The sequence below is a fragment of the Ornithorhynchus anatinus genome, chromosome 5, assembly GCF_004115215.2.
Source record: "Ornithorhynchus anatinus isolate Pmale09 chromosome 5, mOrnAna1.pri.v4, whole genome shotgun sequence".
NCBI lineage: Eukaryota > Metazoa > Chordata > Mammalia > Monotremata > Ornithorhynchidae > Ornithorhynchus > Ornithorhynchus anatinus.
This window is the reverse complement of record NC_041732.1, coordinates 97,988,164-98,008,726: the sequence shown is the minus strand read 5'-3', so window position 1 is coordinate 98,008,726 and position 20,563 is coordinate 97,988,164. Positions and strand designations below refer to the sequence as shown.

General features: G+C 41.6%; 1 non-coding gene across 1 annotated transcript; it reads left to right on the top strand.

Moving 5' to 3' along the window:
- The first annotated feature begins 647 nt into the window (after positions 1-647).
- LOC114812315 lies at positions 648-785 on the top strand. The gene has a single exon (XR_003759971.1). It is a non-coding gene; the product is annotated as a small nucleolar RNA SNORA7 (small nucleolar RNA).
- Positions 786-20,563: the final 19,778 nt, after the last annotated feature.

Here is a 20,563-nt window from a genome sequence, read left to right as displayed (position 1 = left end):
AGCTAAATTAGCCATGTCACTAAATTCTGTCACAGGCTACAGAATCAATGACAGCCAAAGGCTTTTGATGACCTGAATATTAATACATTTATCTAATTTATGTTGAATAGCAAAGGGATGAAACAAATTAGTGTTAACCTCTCAAGTAGCTCTGTCCCCGAAAGAAATGATTTCTTTCATTTACCGAGATAAATAAATGTATGAACTAGTCAGGAAAACCATCAGAGGGAGGGCATAGGGAAAGGAAGGACAGTGATTTGTGAAACTCATTTGCAAGAGCACATTCATCAGATCCTTCCGCACTAAGAACACAGCAAGGCCTATATCATTAGTTGGAGAATTAAGAAACTAGTTTCATCTTCAGTTCCATAGCAGTTAGATCAGCCTATCCTGAAAAAAACAATTGCATTTGGAGTCTTGAGTCATTATCTTGTCAGACCTACGATTTTGCCATCAATTTGGGACTAAAAGAATATGTTATATCTCCACTCTGGAAATGTTAGAGTACAAGATACTTGAGGGTAAGGATAGTGTTTACCAACTCTAATGTGTTGCACTCTCCCAAGAGCTTACTGTTTACGTGCTTTGTACACAAGTGCTCAATAAATACCACTGATGGATTGTTAGAATTCTGTTACCTTTTGATTCCCCTCTCAGGATCGCCCCTGTAGAGTTTCCAGTACTCTATCAGTCTCGGCTATGGGAGGGAAAGTCAAGCAGAGGTCTGTCCATTCCATTCCTAGCTTGGCCAGTGGCTAGCAAGTGGAAGACGATCTGCTACAAGTCAAAACTCACCTGAGCTGGGCAGCAGTGGCATGGGAAAGAGTCGAGGGTGGAGGCTCAGGTTTTCTTCATGGAAGAAGCCAATGGTAAACCATTTCTGTATTTTTACCAAGAGAACTCTATGGATACACTCCCAGAATAATTGCAGATGGAGGTTGGCCATTCTGGGAGAGATTCACTATGGGTTGGAAACAACTCGACAGCTTAAGACTTGACAAGATCTTGTGATGGTCCTTTTAGAAATATTGCAAGTCTTAGTGAGAAGCAGTGTGGCTCAGTGGAAAGAGCATGGGTTTTGGAGTCCAAGATCATGGGTTCGAATCCCCGCTCTGCCACTTGTCAGCTGTGTGACTGTGGGCAAGTCACTTCACTTCTCTGTGCCTCAGTTCCCTCATCTGTAAAATGGGGATTAAGACTGTGAGCCCCACGTGGGACAACCTGATTCCCCTGTGTCTACCCCAGCGCTTAGAAGTGTTCTGCACATAGTAAGCGCTTAACAAATACCAACATTATTATTATTATTATTAGTGGAAACAGCAAAGGGCCAGGAGTCAGGAGGTCAGGATTAAAGTCCTGGTTCTGCCATCTGCTACTGTGTGACCTTGGCCAAGTCACTTAAATTTTTGGTGCTTCTATTTCCTCATCTCTAAAATGGGGATTCAATCCCTGTTCTCCCTTCCTCTTAATCTGTGAAACCCACGTGGGACGACAGGCACTGGGTTCAACCTGATTATCTGGAATCTACCCCAGCACTTAGTACAGTTCCTGACATACAGTAAGAACTAAAAAACTACCACTATTATTATTTTTGTCTCTCTCCTTCTAAAATGAGGGGAAAGATCAAGCCAGAGAAATGCAAAGTAAATAGGCCCTCAGCTGGTTAAATAGACCCATCTCCTGGCAGATGGACCATTTTTTAAAATGGTATTTATTAAGCTCTCATACACGCCAGGCACTGTACTAAGAACTGGGGCAGATACAAGATAATCAGGTTAGAGATAGTACATGTCTTACAATCTTAATCCCCATTTTACAGATGAGGTAACTGAGGCATAGAGAAGTTGAAGTTGAGAAGCAGCATGGCCTAGTGAATAGAGCATGGACCTCAGAGTCAGAAGGAGCTGAGTTATAATCTCAGCTCTGCTGCTCGTCTGCTGTGTGACCTTGGGCAAGTCACTTCACTGTGCCTCAATTACCACATCTGTAAAATGGGGATTAAGACTGTGAGCCCCACTTGGGACAGGGACGGTGTCGAATGTGATTATCCTGTATCTACCCCAGAGCTTAGAACAGTGCCTGGTACATAGTAAGCACTTAACAAGTACCATCAAAAAAAAAAAAGTTAAGCAACTTGCACAAAGTCACATAGCAGGCAAATGAGTAGTAGCTTGACCTAATGGATAGAAAGCATGGACCTGGGAGTCAGAAGGACCTGGGTTCTAATCCTGGTTCCACCACTTGACTGTTACGTGATCTTGGACAAGTCACTTTATTTCTCTGGGCCTCTGTTATCTCATCTGAAAAATGGAGATTAAAACTGCAAGCCCTCTGTGGGACTGGGACTGTGTCCAACCTAAGTAGTTGGAACCTACCCCAGTGCTTAAATACAGTTCCTGGCACATAGTAAGCACTTAACAACAACCACAATTATTATTACCTTTTATCATTATTAAGCGACGAGCTGGGATTAAATTTCATTTAAAGTTGGAGAAACAGTGGCAGGTATTGAAGTGACAAGTGACATTTCCGTGGTGATAGAGAATTTGACTTTGCCAGCTTTTATCAATGCCTTTTGCTTCAAATTCACAGCAAGATCATAAGCCTCTTTTACATAATCTCTGGTAAAGGATCCAAACGTAAGCTTTAATGCTCTGATGCTTGTTTTCTCCTGAATTGTGTCCAATCCGATCATGCTGTAGCCATCTACCCCAGCACTTAATACAGCCCTTGGCCCCTAATAAGCACTTAACCAAAACCATAAAAAAAATTAAGGAGAAAATCATTTCTCTGCGTTACTTCTGCACGTGCCTTGGAAAACCCTACTGACCATGAAAGTCCCCCACAAATACCCATCACATATTTTGGGCACCACCCCTCCCAGCACCATCTGGGCCCCCAAGTCTCATTCATTTGTTCATTCAATTACATTTATTGAGCACTTAATGTGCAGAGCACTGTACTGAGTGCTTGGGAGAGTACAACAAACAACAAAAAGACACATATGTCTCTTGTGACAGGGCTGCTTTTCAGGTTTATCTCATTCATTATTGATCTTGTTTTTCTTGCCTTTTCTCCTGAGGGGCAAGTTGGCACTTTTCCAATATTTTCTCCTTTCTTGCCCCGATTCCTCACCAGTCAAGTCCCTTCATTCTCTTTTCACGATTCTTAAAGTTGCCTCTCCCACCTCCTCATTCAGTCGCACCAAGGATTTCATGCTTGTGCTGCTCACTCCCTCCTCAAGGTCATTAAAGAATTTCTCATGAGGCCGGGAGCTCAGTGGGAGGTTCTGATTGGATCATCTGTACTGAAGATTTTGCTTTAGTTTCAGGTACCTCAAAACAAAGGCCCATATTAGTCCAAAATAGAAAAATATGCAAGCCAGTTTAATTCAATTTTTTAAAGAAATATTACATATAAATTGAAGCCTCATTATGGGGAAGGCATATGTAATGGTCTGTGTCCAGTGTTAAGTACTGTTATTCTGAATTAAGAACAGTAAATGCTATTTCAAAATACTTTCCTTTATCTTCTTTTAGAGACTTTTTTAAAAATCAGGGTCTCCAGGCATTTTATATTTTTCATTTAATCAGAAATGTTTCCTTGTCAGGTTTAAAGGAGGTAGATGAATGGGCTTAGATAACAAAAATCACTCTGGTATTTGTTAAGCACTAATTTGGTGCTAAACACTGTACTAAGCACTGGGAGAGATAAAAGATAATCAGGTCTGACACAGTCCCTGACCCACATAGGGCTCACTGTCTAAGTAGAAGGAAGAATATTTAATCCTTATTTTACAGATGAGGAAATTGAAGCACAGAGAAGTTAAATGACTTACTCAAGGTCACACAACATAGGTAGGAATTCAACCCAGCTTCTCTGATTCCCAGGCCCATGTGCTTACCACTAAACCAAGATCATATGCCAAAATTAGACTTTCTTAAACTCAGTCCAGGCCTCTGTCATGTAGTGGGGAAGGTGCAAAATGAAACATCAACAGTTAGACTGAATAGGAAGTAATGAAAAAAAAACAGACCAATTTCAGCAAGCCATATTTACTGAGAACAAGAGAAGAGAAAAATCCCAATCTTAACCAAATTTAGGGAGTACACAGGTAAAACAATTGCATATGTTCCTTAATTACAATGTTCCTTAAATGCAATTATTATCATTATCATTATTCTTTCACTCATCCAATTTCTTCCCAAACTTTGTTGTCTTAAAATTAAAAAAGTTTCCCCCACCCTTTCTTATTACAGCTAATTCAAGTAGTCATCTCACTGCTGAGATTTGTCCTTCTTTGGGGATTCTGAATCTTCCTTAATTTTAAGAAGAAAACTCAAATATGTTAATTTCAATATGCATTTTCTTTTCACTTTCTCAGCTGGCTACTGGAGAGCTTTCAGTTACTGAGAGACTTTGATAAGGGTAAAGCTCTGTCCCCTTACCATGCTCACAACATCTGTATTAAAGCCGGGGATGGAGGTGGAAAAGTCAGAGGAGGACTCGTACAAATGGTGGATTATTTTTGAGACATACATTTAGACTTCCCAGATCAAATAGCATCCATTTCCACCATGGATCAAAGCGACCCCTCTGTTGCTCCTTTGTGTTGTTTTTCACATTCCACATAATGGCTTTCAAGATCTGTTTGAATGTTTAGCCAATAATTTAGTGTTCCTGAAAGAGGCCAGATGGATTATGGAGTTCTGTGTTTATTCACAAGAAAGATACCACATGAGTAATGGCTTCTTCGTGTTGTTCTGTCAATCTGTCTATTGTCCTGTCAGTTCAAGTGAAGGCTCTCCTCTAAAAATAATTCACAGCTTTTGTCAGTTCCCATACTCTTCGTAAACATGAACCTGTTCTCAAGGTGTCCCACAGGGTAAGGCAGAGGATTAAGTATGATTTTCATCTTTCACGGGGAGAAACTGAGGTGGAGATGATGGGGAAAAAAATCCTGAAAATAGGGATTAAAACCTAAACTGTTTCTCAATTAATGCCCTCAATCTCCTGAGACTCTCAGCTCTACTGCTGCTACTGGGGTTGCCTCTAGATTGTAAGCTTCTTGAGTGCAAGGATAATGACTTTCAACTCTATTACCTTTTATTTTCCCAAATACATTGCACACTGCAAGCACTGTATAAATACCGATGATTGATTTTGAAAAATAGGCACAGGGCAGCTGAGAATTGTATTGAGACAATCTGTTCGGTTCAGTGTAACCACATGTAATGTTCTTAGGCACTGTACTAAGCAGTGGGGGGATACAAGCAGATCAGTTGAACACAATTCCTGTCACACATTGGGCTCACAGCTTTAATCCCCATTTTACATACTAGGTAAGTGAGGCACAGAGAAGTGAAGTGACTTGCTCAAGGTCACACAGCAGACAAGTGGTGGAGTCTAAATTAGAACTCATGCCTTTCTGACTCCCAGGCCTGTGCTCTGTCTGCTACATCATGCTGCTTCTCTGGGATCAGCCTCATGCAAGCCATGGGAATGAGGCTCCAGGAGAAGCTTCAGATCAGGGTCCCTGTCTGCTTGGGACCCCAGGATGGGGCAGAAAGAGGGTGGAGGGGCTTCTAGATTTCTAGGACTATGTCCGTCCATTGACATATCCTCAGGCCATCAGCAGTGGGCAAGGAGTGTAATGTTAGCAATGAGTCTGCAGTAAATTTTTTTTATGATTTTGGTTATTCAATCAATCAACAGTATTTATTGATCTCTTACTATGTGCAGAGCACTTGACTAAGTTCTTGAGAGAGTACAACAGAATTAGCTGATATCTTCCCTGGCCATAACGAATTTACAGTCACAAGCTAATCAAGCTGGACAAAATCTACAGTGATGGGAAAGTCAAGGGGAGGACAGGGTCTTTCTAGACTAGGGAATGCATCCGTTTATTGTTATATTATACTCTCCCAAGCACTTAGTACAGTGCTCTGCACACAGTGCTCAATAAATACACATGAAATTGAAATACACAGTCCATGTCTCAAATGGGGCTTACAGTCTTAATCCCCATTTTACAGAGGAGGTAACTGTGGCACAGAGAAGTTTAGTGAATTTCCCAAGGTCACACAGCAGACAAGCAGCAGAGCTGGGATTAGAAGCCAGGTCCTTTGACACCCAGGTCCATGCTTTTTCTACTAGTCCATGCTTCTTCCCACATTCTAGCACCGAAAACCCTGCACGGCAAAGGAGGAGGGAAAGGAAGAGACTATGCACAGACACTGGTTTTGGGGTTTTTTTTGGTAATTTTGGGGGTCCTGAAACCCATCCTTTTTACATCCATCTTCCCCATTAGAATACAGGCTCTGTGGGCCTGCAACTTGTCACTTGTTTTACTTCCCAAGGGCTCAATACAATGCATTACATCAATCAATCATATTTATTGAGAATTTTCTGGGTGCAGAGAACTGTACTAAGGGCTTGGGTGAGTACAGTGTAGCACAGTTGGTAGATACTTTCCTTGCCCATAAAATGCTACTCCTCTTCCTCCTACTATCATTCAATTGATGGTATTTATTGAGCACTTACTATGTGCGGAGCTCTGTACTGAGCACTTGGGAGAGTACAGAACAGAATTAGAGACATGTTCCCTGCCCATAACAAACATCCTATTACTACCCCCATTATTGTTACTACAACTACAATTCCATTACATTCTTAAATTGCAAGCCCACCTAGGTTTTCCAACTGTGCCATGCTAAAGTCTCTCATTCAGACCCTTTCTTAAACTGTGGGGGCTAAACAGTCCTCTAGTTGACTGATAGAGTTATCACACTTCCTGCGTGCCACAGATGTGCTTAAGCAGAAATAATAATAACTGTGGTATTTGTTAAGGTGGAAGCAGTGTGGCTCAGTGGAAAAGAGCCTGGGCTTCGGAGTCAGAGGTCATGAGTTCGATTGCCGGCTCTGCCACTTGTCAGCTGTGTGACTGTGGGCAAGTCACTTAACTTCTCTGTGCCTCAGTTCCTCATCTGTAAAATAGGGATTAACTGTGAGCCTCACGTGGGACAACCTGATTACCCTGTATTTACCCCAGCGCTTAGAACAGTGCTCTGCACATAGTAGGCGCTTAACAAGTACCAACATTATTATTATTATTATTAAGGATTTACGAGCCAAGTGTGTGCTATGTACTGCCACTTGTCAGCTGTGTGACTGTGGGCAAGTCACTTCACTTCTCTGTGCCTCAGTTACCTCATCTGTAAAATGAGGATTAAGAATGTGAGCCCCAAGTGGGACAACCTGATTCCCCTGTGTCTACCCCAGCGCTTAGAACAGTGCTCTGCACATAGTAAGCACTTAATAAATACCAACAATATTATTACTGGAGTAAATACAATCCAATCAGATCAGCCACAAGGGTCTCACATTCATTAGAATCCTATATATTGTAGAATGTAAACTCGTCGTGGCAGAGAATGTATCTGCTAATTCTTATTGCACTCTCCTAAGAGCTTAGTACAGTGCTCTGCATATAGTAAGTGCTCAATAAATGAGGCACAGAGAAGTTTAGTGAATTGCCCAAGGTCACACAGCAGACAAGCAGCAGAACTGGGATTAGAGGCCAGGTCCTCAATAAATACCATTGATTGATCGATTGATCGATACTGAACTCAAATTTTCCAAAGGCCGCATTGAAAAAAAAAACTACTTCTTTACCTCATTTAATTTTCTTTTTACCTTCCAAGTCCTTAGAGTACTCTCCAAAATATTCAGGTGTTAATGACTTCTGGGGAGAAAGATACAGGGCTTCAGTGCTTAATGTCATGACATGGAAAGACATTTAGACACTTAAATTATGGAACAATTAGTTAAAGAATAATCACAAAGATGTTACAGACAATTCCCAACAAGCAGCTAATCATTTTGTCTTCGGTACTCAGGAAATAAAATCACGATTATCACCTAATTTGTTTTTAATATAGATGCATGGTGTTATATAATCCTTTTGTAATTTAGCAGAGGTTAGAAATCTAGGTGTTAAGAAATACTTCTAATTTTATTAATTTGTAGAAACAATCACTTACCTAGTTAACCCACAATATAATATGGATGCTTGCACTCTCTCTTCCGGATTCAGGCATAAACATAAATGCCAGAGTGGAATTATTCACTTAAGGGTAGGATGGCTGCTGTCATCTTTGCTTTCAACAAAACGCTTCCCATCTGTACTTAACAAATAATAATAATAATAATACTTCCAGGCTATTGTAAGTACTGAAGTTCCTGGGCTCTCTCTGAAGTTTTCTAGACACATTTAATCTGATTTTTCTCCCCAAACTTTTCCTAATTAAATGGAAATAAGAAAGCCGGTTCCCCCTGTGAGAGAGAAAATTGACGGACACACATGCACATTCACATGGAGATCTAAAAAATCAAGCAATATATAGTTATATTGGCGTCTTTTTAATGCTTAGTTTGTACCAAGTGCTAGGATCAAATCAAGATAATCAGATCGGACTCAGTCTCTGTACCACACAAGGCTCACCGAGGAAAGCTCGTAGGAAAGAGGAGCAGATATTATGTATGCTTCTTCGTTTTGTTTCCGAAAGGATGGACGTTTCTAAAAGGCAGAGATTACAGTGTCCTGCCAACTGCATATGTTGTAGTCCTATAAATGGAAGCCTGCAGGGGGGCGGGGGTTTGATTTCAGGGAAAATTTTCAGGAAACTCATCAAAGTAGGGAAGTAAAACATTCTATCAAAGGACTCTTCATCTATACTCAAAACATGTGGGTATAGATACATCTCTAAGTTGGTGAAATGATACTTTGGATAGTGTTCTGCTCACAGTAGGGGCTCCATAAATGCTACTGATTACTATGTTCTTAGGGCCCTCTATGTAGGTCACTGGATACTTAGTGCATTGATCACTAAAATACTATGCCCAGGGTAGGGCTAAGAACATGTTTATCTTAGACTTGTTCCAGCACTTAGTAGAGGGCTTTGCATATAGTAAGGGCACAATAAATGCCCCAACTAACTTTTAACTTGTAAGGCCACTTGTGCACATAAGCCATAAAATGGCATGTTGAGCATTAGTTGCTCAGGCAACAGTTAGACATTTTATAAAAAGATAAGCACATAAAATAGAAGAGGAAGAAACAACCCTCTTGAGATTGCTTTTACCCATTTATTTGCCACCAAAACACCCTCTTCTTTTTCTTTAAGGCAAATTGAGGCAAAATGAAAACTGTTAGACCTAAAATGTGAAGGATTTCCCATTTTCCCAAAAGCAATACTTTCTCTCACCTCCACTTTCCATTTGTTCCTGCTATCTTCATTTTCACGATGGCTGATCTTTCCACTTCTTTTCACATTTTCCAGTTTGTGAATTTCTCTCACTACCTCTGCATGTCAGCCATTTTATAGCCTTCAATTCCACTTTTAGATTATGAGTCCCTGAGGGTAAACGGACCATAGCTAATTCTGGCCTGGGTATGCTTTCCCAGCACTTAGTAAAGTGTTCTGCACACAGTAAGTGCTTATTAAAAACTCAGTGCTACTACCAGAAGCAGCATGCCATAGTGGATAGAACATGGGCTAGGGAGTCAGAAGATCATGGGTTCTAATCCCGGCTCTGCCACTTGTCTGCTCAAGTGAACTTGGGCAAGTCACTTCACTTCTCTGGGCCTCAGTTACTTCATCTGTAAAATGGGAATAAGACTGTGAGCCCCATGTGGGGCAGGGAATGACCAACCTGATTACCTTGTATCTACCCCAGCATTTAGAACAGTGCCTGGCACATACTAAGTGCTTAACAAATACTATTATTATTATTAATTTCTCATTCAGGAATATAATTTCTCTCACTTTCACTTCTGCCAGTTCCTCCCATAAAGTCTTTCTGAATAATGGGTCTGCAGATCTGCTCAATCAAGTAATCAACCAATGCTATTTTTTGAGCACTGGCATTATGCAGACCCCTGTATTAAGTGCGTGGGTGAACAAAATACAGTTGGTAGACACAGTCCCTCCTGCACTCAAGGACCCTACCGTCTACTGGAGGAGACAGACATTAAAATAAATTACTGGTAAGAGAAGGTACTGATTATAAGGACATTTATAAAATTATTGGGGCGTGGAGTGAGATATAAAGATGGGGAGAGTGTTGGTCTGTCAGATATGTAGAGGGAGCGAGTTCCAGGCAACAGGGAGCATGTGTGGCTGAAGACAGGAGTGTGAGGGCCAGGGAGTAGTTTCATTTGAGAGAAACAAAGCAGGTGAATTGGGGAATAATGGGAGAAGAGAGTGCACAAGTAAGAAGGAGATGGATAATTGAGTGCCTTAAAATGCTATGTAGTTGCAAGATGATGAGATCAGATTCAGTCCCTGTCACACATGGGGCTCACAGTTCATCTTATCTCCATTTTACTCTTCTTTTGCCTGGAAGCTATTTTAATTGCATAGGGTTGGACAACAGAACCGATACGATTCATTTCATCCAATAACCCTTGCTTAATCGCACTTACTCTTCCCCCACTTTCTGGAAAAAATTCAGAACCTCAAGCACAGAAGCAAGTCAGTCTCAGTGGATAGCTCCATATTTACCCCTATTAAACAGACCAGGTAGAAAATGTTATGGAAGTGGGGGTTTTATTGACACTGAGAGAATGTTCCTTTGTTAAAGTCAGGGGAAATGAAAAGAGATCAAATTGGTTTTCTGTTTAACCCACAGCCCAACCACTGTGCCTTCCAAAAAGAAGGTGTCACCAGTTTGGAAGGCAGAGCATCATAGTTTGACCTTGAAAAGATATTCCCAATGTCCTTGGTGTTTATTATTATTATTAACAATAGTAATAATAATAATTGTGGTATTCATTAAGTGCTTACTATGTGCCAGGCACTGTACCAAGTGCTGGGGTGGACAAAAGGAAATCAGGTTGGACAATGTCCTTGTCCCACGAGGGTCTCACAGTCTCAATCGCCATTACAGATGAGGTAACTGAGGCACAGAGAAGTAAAGTGATTTGCCCAAAATCACACAGCAGACCAGTGGCATTTGAGAAGATGGCCCTTGGTTAATCTCCAGGACCCTACCACCTTAAACAGTTCATGGGTGTTAGGGTCTTTTCTCTGCGGTCATAGGATGCCATTTAATACACTGAGGTCCTCCCTTAATAATCATAACTGTGACTTTCCAATGTAATTACATTGTGCCAAGCCCTGGGCAGATATAAAAGATAATTAGGTTAGGCACAATCCCTGTCTCACATGGGGCTCACGGTTTAAGGGAAGAGAACAGTTATTGAATCCCCATTTTACATATGAAGAAACTGAGGCACAGATAAATTAAATGACTGTCCCCGGTCACACGGCAGGCAAGTGGCAAAACTGATAATAGGACCCAGGTCTGCTGACTCCCAGACCCTTGCTAATTCCGCTCAGCCACACTGTCTCCTTGACCCAAGAGGGTGAATGCTGCAAAACTTGTTACGTGTGAACCATCTTCCACCCCTCTACACGAACTCACCTAAGAGTGAATTGAAACATGGAAACTGAGTGGGAGGGCAGGGGCAGATGAAAGAGGGCCTGGGTGGAAATAAGCTAGCTATTTTAAAACAAGTTGCACCACTTAAAATAATTCCCATTTAAACTGGCATTGCCCTAATGGGTCTCATTCAACTAGGCCCACCTATAGGAAGTTCGTTGTCACTGGAACATGTCTGCCCTCAGAAGTTAAATCAGGTACCCTACCTTAGACCTTACTGGAGGCGGTGGTTGTTTTTTACTTGCATAACCATTTTGGAAGGTGGAGGCCAGTGCACAAAATGTGAATTATACTTTCAGGTAGCAAGATGTAGAGAGTAAAACCTTTGAAAATCATTTTCTGAAACCCTGCTTTTCCAGCAGCCTGCCCCCAAGTGAGATTTCTCTTTCTGTCATCATCTCAGGGACTGCCTAAGAAAGAGTTATAATCAGCATATCCTCCTGCAAGTAACCAATTCGTACGAAGTTGAGTACAGATGCACCCTCTTCAGGATTTCCATTTTGAGACCAGGTGATCTGATTTAACATACAGCCTAACAAACACAAGGTATTAGGGTACTTTGATTGATGACATTTTGTAGACCATGTCAACATTTGGGTATTTCTGATAAAAAAAATGAAATATCTCAGAGTTACTGAAATGGGATTTAGCACAGGACCAACCGTTATACATTTTCGGATTTTCTTACATCTTCCCAAAGTGATTTCTTTTGAAAATACATTTCTTTTGCAAGGCAACCTTGGGTTTTCCTCTCTATGGCAGCTGTTTTAGTCTGGAAGCTTACCTGGAAGACAGGCAATTCAATTTTAAATGCTGTTGCCAATATCAGTGTAATTTGTACAGCATTCTATTTTAGTTTTATAATTATTGTACCTATGTTTATGTTTGAGGCTAATAGGAAAAATGTTTTGCTTCATCTACCAAAAACATCTGATATATACATACATACATACATATATATATATATATAGAGAGAGAGAGAGAGAGAGAGAGTACCCAAATGTTTCTGAACAAGTGTAGCCTTTAGACAAGAATCTTTTGGAAATTTCTGTGCTGTGGCAAGAGAGCATATAGGAGTGAAAAGTAGATACCCAGGTATCCCATTACTGTATTTTAAATTGAATGCTATATATTCCATAGGACACAGCTGACTTACGGGAAAAATGGATTTTCACAGCAATCTCCCCAGGACATTATCAACCAGAATTGACATTCAGACATACCAGCAGTGAAGGTTTCACTTAGGGCTTGGGCTGACCTGGTCCACCAAGAAGTACATTGGGAATCTTTCTTAGTACATCCCTAATCCTTAGTTACCCATGCCTAATGCAGCAGAATATATTTGAAACTTTGTCGCACAGTGTTATGAAATGTTTCCCAGAGAATGTGTCAATCTGAAGCTAAAGAGAAAAGAAAGATTTAGGTTCAAAGTACAAGGATGATATGACTCAGTGGCTTGGAGGGAGATCCACAGAGCAAACAAATATAGGGAGTTATGAAAGCAGGACAGGCAATTACAGTTTCTTTGGTCTCTGCAGTGCCTGAGTCTATTGCCAATATTACATAATAATGACGAGTTTGTTAAATGCAACTCTTTTTTAAATGTGAACAAACCAACCAACCAAAGTATGGTAGGGTGAAGGTTTGGGAGTTAAAGAAACGCAAAGTAGAAAAAAAGGAAGTTAGATGCAGAAAGATAGCTTATGCTTAGTACTGTGCATGGACCAGAAATGCTCAATAAATACTACTGACTGATTGAAGCCCACATCACCCCTTAACTGATGTAATGTTCTTGTATCTAAACCCAGCACCTAGTAAGTGATTATTATTATCGTTATTATCACTGTAAGGATGATATGTCTATTGAAGAATTGCTGCATCAATTTTCCCCTGTTTGGAAGCATTTAGGAGGTTCTACAGCTTTCGACTGGGTAGTGCTGGGAACATAAGTATATAGAATTATCAGGTATCATTGCAAAAGTAACTCAAATGGCTACCCTTACTAGTTTGACTACAAATTTCAAGGTATCTAGAGTCAAGGGAAAGGCTAACTAATGGACAAAAGCAGCTGAATGGGCAAGATCCAGAAGCACAGAAGCTATGTTGGCTTAGCACAAACAAAGTCAGGTCAAAAGAATGTCGTAGAATCTGTCTGGATCTTAATAATGTTAACAGCCTCTGATTGGTCACCCAGTTATTGATAAGGGACTATGTTGCCATTTGTAGAAGGACTGAGAAAAGATCAGAAGGGCTCAAGTAGACAGGGAGGTTTGAGCCATGGGGAATATCCTCGGGTGGACTTCCCGATTGATCTAGGCCTCCACCTGATTGACAGCTTCTGCCCAGGGGTGCTAGGAGAGTCTGTCTTCCCTTCTCATATCACTGCCAGCCCACCTGAAGTCTGGAGGCTGTCCTGAGGCCTCCATGGCATGAGCGGGGCAGAAGGTCCTGAAATGTTTTGGGTGAGTCAGGTGGGCTGGAAAGCATCAAGGCTCCAGAGACAGGCTCAGAGGTGGCCCTAGAGAAGCAGCATGATCTAGTGGAAAGAACACAGTCCTGGGAGTCAGAGGACCTGAGGTTGAGTCTCTGCTCTGCCATTTTCCTGCTGTATGACCTTGGGCAAGTCCTTTAACTTTTCCGTGTCTCAATTTCCTCATCTGTAAATTCAGCATTGGATACTTATTCTCTCTCCCACTTAGACTGTGAGCCCCATGTGGAACAGTGACTGTGTCCCACCTGCTTAACTTTTATTTTATCCCAGTGCTTAGAAGAGTGCTTGACCCAGAGTCAGGCTTTAACAAATATCATTATTATTATTATTGTAAAAACTGGATTCCAAAATTGTCACTCTTTTCTATGAGATCAACCCCCACCATTCCACAAAGCTCCAGGATAATGAATTGATTTTTCTCCCAGAAAAGTCCCTTCCTGAAAACACATTTGGTGACCCTGTCTATTCTCAGCCCTCCAGCATTAGGGGTCAGTACAAAACCACCCCTAATGATTTCCGTCACCTCTTCAGAGCTGAAAATGGAGGTGTTATTTTGAGGCGGAATTATATTTGGCCAGATAAAATATGTGTGAGGTTTCAGTCTCCAATGCATAAAAAACAACTGAAAGGCAAGCCTCTGGGGAGAGTTTGTAGAGAAAATAGCTGCTGATCAGAATTACAGAACTGGAAGCCTGGCTTTTAGTTCTTTGAAAGGTACTCATTTTCACTCAGAATAATTACATGAAATCCTAAACTCCTTTCCTTGAAAAAGTTTCCAAACAGCCTTCAACAATACTGCTGGCATCTCTAACTGTGACCTTTCCCCTGGAATTTTGTAATCCTACTTGTAGAGGAATAAGGAAACTTTTATATTGGGTTTTGAAATGAGAGTATTAGCCAGTAATAGCTAAAACTAGGGGAGTGTCCGTTTTAACAAGCCACTCTGACTGGTTAAATCATAGGTACCCAATACAATCTGAAAAAAAAACACACACACACACACACACAAGAAGGGGAAGTCTTCCCACCAGAACCATGTCTTTCAACAACAAAGACCAGCACTGTCAGGATTCTGGATCCTGATTTTCATTGCCATGAGAGTCTCAATGTTGGAGGCTCTGTTGACTACTGAGGAGACCTGATGGCTTGAAAACATCCTAGAAAAGCACTGTCCTCACTATTTGCTTTCCCAGTCAATCAATAGTATTTACTGAGCACTTTCTGTGTGCAGAGTACTATACTAAGCACTTGGGAAAGAACAATACAACAGAGTTCATAGTCATATTCTCTACCCAGAAGGAGCTTACAGTATATTAAGGAATGGGCTAGCTGATTTAGTAAAGAAAGATTGACAAAGGACTCTTATGGTGCACTGACTCATATCTGACCTCTTAACTGGTTTATTGGATTTTTCTTCTCCTTCATTCCTATCTCTTCCTATTTCTTACCACTTAAACTGAGTTTCTTATCAGGAGTTTGCCATGTCTGACTCTCCGTGCTGAGTAATGAGGTCCTGGATAAAGGATGAAGGAAGGTATTTTGGGATAAATTTTCTTCAGGAAAAGCCCAGCAGAGAAAAGATTTAAGAGGATTCATTGGTCAGAGCCCTAGAAAAAGTATGTGTTAACTCAAAACCTCCAGCAGACTTGCTCTGCTGCTGTTAAGGTATCAGAGTTTTTCTGTTCTAGGACCACTAACTATAAATGTTCTCCCACCACCACCTAGAAATATGTGCAGCTGGGCCCAGTGGACTTAGATCTTCCCCAACTAGATCTTCCTTTTCTCTTCTCCCACTCCCTTCTGCATCACCTTTGCAGATGGATTTGCACCCCTTATTCACCACTCCTACAGCCACCCACCCAGCACTTGTATATATATCCATAATTTATTTATGTATACTAATGTCTGTCCACATCTAGACAGTAAGCTTATCGTGGGCAGGGAATGTGTCTAGTTAGTCCATTAGTCGTATTTATTGAATGCTTATTGTATTCAGAGCATTGTACTAAGTGCTTGGGAGAGTACAATATAACAGTGTAAGACACTTTGCCTGCACACAACGAGAGAAGCAGCATGGCTCAGTGGAAAGAGCCCGGGCTTGGGAGTCAAAGGTCATGGGTTCGAATTCCAGCTTTGCCACTTGTCAGCTGTGTGATTATGGGCAAGTCACTTAACTTCTCTGTGCCTCAGTTCCCCCATCTGTAAAATGGGGATTAAGACCGTGAGCCTCACGTGGGACAACCTGATTACCCTGGATCTACCCCAGCGCTTAGAACAGTGCTCTGCACTGCACTGTAAGCGCTTAACAAATACCAACATTATTATTACAGTCTAGAGAGGCAGACATTTATTAATATAAATAAATGAATAACAGAAGTGCACATAAATGCCATGGGGCTGGGAGAGGGGTTGAATAAATGGAGCAAGTCAGTATCTACCAACTCTGTTATATTGAACCCTCCCAAGGACTTAGTACAGTCCTCTGCACAAAGGAAGTGCTCAATAAGCACAGTTGATTGATTAATTGGATTGAATGAGAGTGTGTGGTTGGTTTAACATAAAGCATCATAATAATAATGATGTTATTTGTTAAGCGCTTACTATGTGCTGAGCACTGTTCTAAGTGCTGAGGCAGATACAAGATAAACAGGTTATCGCATGTGGGTCTTATAGTCTTAATCCCCATTTTACAGATGAGGTAACTGAGGCCAAGAGAAGTGAAGTAACTTGCTCAAAGTCACACAGCTGACAAATGGCAGAGCTGGGATTAGAACCCACATCCTCTGACTCCCAAGCCCGGGCTCTTTCCACTAAGCCACGCTGCTTCCCATCTAACCACTACTGCAGAAACATCTTGAGACTTTCAGCCTGGAGGTTGATGTTGGTAAAACACATCTGCTTTCAGACTTGGCCCTTTGCAGAATGTTGCTTTATCAATAAATCACTGGTAGTTTGGGGGCTTTTTATGGCATTTGTTGAGGGCTTACTGTGTGCAGAGCACTATACTAAGCACTTGGGAGAGTATGATAGAGTAGGTAGGTAGATACAGAGATGATCATGATCCCTGCTCATAAGTAACTTCCAATCTGCTGGCAGCAGACACACCTTTCCTCTCTTTCTCATTAGTATCTGAGCAACGCTCACTTAAACAGTAAGGACTCAGAAAAACTGCACTACCGTATTTTTATGAACAAAGTAAGTAACTGTGCAAGAAATTCTCTCCCAGAGTCAGAATGTAGTTTCATTACTGTCAGCAGCATCACTTTCAAACCAAAGGAAAACTCTACAGCAAGTTAAAAGAGCAGATCAAAGGATTCAGAAAGTGATGGGGGGTGTGAAATGAAGCTGTTTGAAACAAAAAAGGGAAGGCGATGTGTTGAGGGAGCTTGACAATTCATTTTGCAAAAATGAGCAGTCACCTCTTCCATTAGCCACCTCTGACACTTATGTATCTGTACTCATTCTCAGAATTTACAGATATGTATATAGTTAACAATTATTCATTTTTTTGTTTTTTTCTGAAATTTAATCCTGGCATTTTGTTTTAAATGGTCTGGTGGAAAGCATTGACCAGGAAATCAGAGGACCTGGAATCTAATCCCAGCTCTGAGAAGCAGTGTGGCTCAGTGGAAAGAACCCGGGCATGGGAGTCAGAGGTCATGGGATCGAATCCCGGCTCTGCCACTTGCCAGCTATGTGACTGTGGGCAAGTCACTTAACTTCTCTGTGCCTCAGTTACCTCACCTGTAAAATGGGGATTAACTGTGAGCCTCACGTGGGACAACCTGATTACTCTGTATCTACCCCAGCGCTTAGAACAGTGCTCTGCATGTAGCACTTTACAAATACCAACATTATTATTATTATTATTATTAAAATACAATCTCCATTTGGGCAGCAAAAGTGCCTTGCTTTTTCTGTTGTACTTTATCAAGTATTTTATACAGTGCATTGTACTCAGTAGACTGAAAAAATAATAATAGTTGTGGCAGTGTTTAGTGTTTAATATGTGCCAAGTACTATACTAAGCGCTGGTGTAGATGCATGATAATCAGTCGGGCACAGTTCCTAACTCACATAGAGTTCACAGTCTCAGTGGGAGGGAGAATAGATATTTAATTCCTATGTTACCAGTGAGGAAAATGAGGTACAGAGAAGTTAAACATTATACCCTAGGTCACACACTAGACAAGTGGTGGAGTCAGGATTAGAACGCAGTTCCCCTGACTCCCAGGCCCATGTTCATGCTTATTACCATAAATTTCCTCCTTTTCTCCTTTCCAATTCCCACTGGTACCCAAATCACCAAGCTCAGAGAATGCCTGCAGGATTTAAGAATATCGGTACTGCCATTACTGCATCGGTCTAACGGCCTAACCGGTCCACCATTCTGTCTCCAAAAGAGGAATCAGGAATGCTTTGAAGAACTGAGGTGATAGTTGGCTCTCCTTGACATTCATCTGAATAATAATAATAGTATTTATGCTATTGATACCTGTCTACTTGTTTTGTTTTGTTGTCTCTCCCTTCTAGACTGAGAGCCTGTTGCCTGGTAGGGATTGTCTCTATCTGTTACCAAATTGTACTTTCCAAGTGCTTAGTACAGTGCTCTGCACACAGTAAGCACTCAATAAATACATTTGAATGAAGGTTTGTTAGGCGCTTACTGTATGTCAAGCACTGTACTAAGCGCTGCGGTAGATGCAACATAAGATTAGACACAATTCTTGTCCCACTTGGTAATCAGTCTAAAAGTATTGCACTCTCCATTTTAATAATAACTGTGGTATTAGTTAAGTGCTTACTTTGTTCCAGACACTGTACTAAGCGCTGGAGTGGTTATAAGCAAATCGGTTTTGAGACAGTCCCTGTCCCGTGTGGGGTTCATAGTCTTGATCCCCATTTTACAAATGAGGTAACTGAGGCACAGAGCGGTGAATTGACTTACCCAAGGTCACACAGGAGACAAGTGGCAGAGTCAGAATCAGAACCCATGACCTTCTGACTGCCAGGCCCGTGCTTTAAACACTATGCCATTCTGCTTCTCTACAGCTAGGTGCAGAAGTGCTGTGGGCCTGGGAGCGGGGAAGAGCAGAGGGAGCAAGTCAGGGTGATGCAGAAGGGAGTGGGAGATGAGGGAAAGTGGGGTTTAGTGTGGGAAGGCCTCTTGGAGGAGATGTGCCTTCAGTAAGGCCTTGAAGTGGGGGAAAGTAATTGTCTGGTGGATTTTAGGAGGGAGGGCACACCAGGCCAGAATTAGGATATGGGCCAGGGGTTGGTGGCGACACAGGTGAGATGGAGGCACAGGGAGAAGTTTAGCACTAGAGGAGCGAAGTGTGGGAGGTGGGTTGTAGAAGGAGAGTAGCAAGGTGAGGTAAGAGGGGGCAAGGTGATGGACTGCCTTAAGACCATTGGTGAGGAGGTTTTGTTTGATGAGGAGGTGGATGGGCAACCTCTGAAATTTTTTTGAAGAGGGGGTGACATGTCCTGAATGTTTTTGTAGAAAAATGATCCAGGCAGCAGAGTGAAGTATGGATTGGAGTAGGGAGAGACAGGAGGCTAGGAGGTCAGCAAGGAGGCTAATGCAGTAATCCAGACAGAATAGGATGAGTGATTGTATTAACATAGTAACAGTTTGAATGGAGAGTTACTGTTTCTGATCAATCGTTCGGTAGCATTTATTGAGCACTTGATTTGTGCAGAGCACTGTACTAAGCACCCGGGAGAGTACCACAGGATAGGCAGCCATGATATTTAACTTTAGGAAGCTTGTTAATCTAGCAGAGATAGACATTTAAATAAATTACCCAGAGAAAGCAACCGAGTATAAGAATTTGTATGTACGTAAGATTTGGGGGTGGGGTGAGTACTTACAAATGCCCCAGCTATTACTATCATTATTATTATCATTACTAGAGGGAAAGAGGCAAAAGGGGATGAGTGACTAGAGAGGCCCTAGGATGTTAACATGAGGTCAGAGGCTCTCAACTCCAAGGATTTTCTGCAAAAACTTTGGAACTTTGGGAACTTGCCCACACTGCTCATTGACTGCTGTCACATTTTCCCGTGTAGCCTGTGGGAAGACACCAGCTTGTAGTTTGGGACATGCTTAGTGAGTTTTTCTTCATTCGTTGCTTATGTGGCCCCGTGCTCCTGCTCCAATTCCAAATACTTCAAAAAAGAGTTCGGAAATTAACTCTGTTCCTCTTTGTATCATTCTGCTCCCATGGCTTAGAGGAAAGAGCACAGGCTTCAGTGTCAGAGCTTGTGGGTTCGAATCCTGGCTCCACCACTTATCCACTGCGTGACTTTGGGCAAGTCACTTAACTTCTCTGTGCCTCAGTTACCTCATCTATAAAATGGGGATAAAGACTGTGAGCCCCACGTGGGACAATCTAATAATAATGTTGGTATTTGTTAAGCGCTTACTATGTGCAGAGCACTGTTCTAAGCGCTGGGGTAGATACAGGGTAATCAGGTTGTCCCACGTGAGGCTCACGGTTAATCTCCATTTTACAGATGAGGTAACTGAGGCACAGAGAAGTGAAGTGACTTGCCCACAGTCAC